Source organism: Diadema setosum, chromosome 2 (assembly GCF_964275005.1).
Source record: "Diadema setosum chromosome 2, eeDiaSeto1, whole genome shotgun sequence".
Classification (NCBI taxonomy): Eukaryota; Metazoa; Echinodermata; class Echinoidea; order Diadematoida; family Diadematidae; genus Diadema; species Diadema setosum.
Genome location: NC_092686.1, coordinates 45330949 through 45333135, shown reverse-complemented (window position 1 = coordinate 45333135; position 2187 = coordinate 45330949).

Below are 2187 nucleotides of genomic sequence, written 5' to 3'. Positions count from 1 at the left end.
GATTTGTGTAAGAGAGGGTGCCATCATATGTGTGTTTGTACAGTACAACAGAAAACAGTCATAATGCATTGCACTGGGGTTTGTGCTACAAGTTCAATTCCAGTGAGCAAAACATTTATGAAAATAGTATCGCATCGCAAAATTTACCCCCAAACAATGAATACGCAAGACTGACACTAAACTTTCTCAACTTGTAACAAAAAACATACTGTATTTATTTACAGCACCATTTTTTGCTTTTTGGCTCGTGTAAGAACAAGAACATAAGTAATAATTTACCCCCAAACAATGAATGCACAAGACTGACACTGAACTTTCTCAACTTGTAAGAAAAAACATATTTATTCAAAGCACCATTTTTTGCTTTTTGGCTCATGTAAGAACAAGAACAAAAGTAATAATGACATGATATGACATACAGTACATGTACAAGAGAAAGATACAAACATTTTCTTCTTCCTTGACATTCAGACCTCTTTCTGAAAGCATGAAAATATGGCAAGGCAGTCATATAACTGTTGTTACATTCGCAGCTTACACAATGGCAGTAGCTGCACATAACATCTCGTGGACTCAATCATGAGATGGATGTATTCAAGACCAAAGAATACGACATCAAATTTATCAAAACTTTATTTCTACAATATTTGCATACTTCTTCTCTTTTTGGTATTTGCTTATTTTTTTCGGAGAAGCCAGTGGTGGGGTTTACAACAATAAAGTAAAGTAAAATGAATTAAATGAAATACACCCAAGAAAAAAAAAAATTATGACATAAGTAAGAGCATCTACTTTGCACTTTCCATGGCTTTAAAATGGTCAGAAGTTCTGAGACAATATCACAAATCCAAATGAATGTTCACAGTATAAGTTTTGGAATACTACAGGGGAAGCTGACGAGAATTTCTGCCACTCCTCAAGATTGCAGGTGGTACATAAATTCTGAATATGACAGGGTGTCGCGTTTGATATATCCCGATTCATGACGATAAAACTTACGGAGAAAAGGGAGGAGCAAGTAACTGGTTCTATCAGTAAGCAGAATAAACATGCCATAGCAAGGAACAAAGTTTGATTGCAAGTGCTGAAACATCATTCACTCACAAAATCAAAACATTTTTTTGACGCCTTTCTCAAATGACTTCTACCCTTACTTTCACAGCTCACTTTCTGTATAGGGGCTACCATTTTACCTGCATCATCATCATCTTAGTTTGCAGCATGCTTGAAACATTTTCTTACATTCATTCTCTGACAATCTTGTTTAGAAAACATTTAAAATAGGAGGGGAAAACAGGAAAAGTTGTCTTACAATCTTTACTAAATTATCTGCTAAACTAAACTCTTTTCAACACATTGTGATTTTAAGAAAAAAAAGAAAAAAAAAAGAAAAAACTAGCTTCACTTTCCCCATGAAAAGATACTAGAGACAAACATACCTGTCCCAAGTATGACTGTTGGAATGAGTTTACAAGAATGTGTGCATTTAAAAAAAAAAAAAAAAAATTGCAAAGAAATAATACTGAAAACAAATGCCACACCTATATTTTGGCAGTTGGATAATATTTGGCATCAACTTAAATACACATGTTTGCACATAAGTCTAATACCATAATACTGTACATGAAGTCTCCATCATACTTATTACATTTATCCTATCCTGGTGACAAACGACTGTTCTGCATAACCTTCCAGAAATCACCATTAGTCCATTGTTTTAGTTATAAGAAAAGACGAATCTTACTATAACTTTGAAATGTTGTCACCACAGTCTTTCCTGATCCTCTGGTAATAGGTGTGCCATGTACACACTGTACCGTTGTTACAGTTGATAATGTTGATATTTTTGCGCGAATAATTTCTCGCGCTGAGCGGCTCAAAAACATATTTGTGAGTTCTTGAATATGCACAGTGTAATTGTCAACCCATTACAGAATGTGCAGATGAAAGTGTGAAGAGATTTTCACCGGTTTTAGGATTCGCGCTAGCCAAAAGTAGCCGAAATACGCGAAAACTAATGTACTACAAAAATTTCTGCATTTACAGTACATGCAACTCAGCTCATGAATCCTACAAGGCAAAGCTTAATGCTCCTCAACAAGGCACTGTTTAAGGTTGATCGTTTTACTCACTTTCTATTTCAATGTTGCACATCATAGAGCAAAGCATTAAATGCAAACATGTACA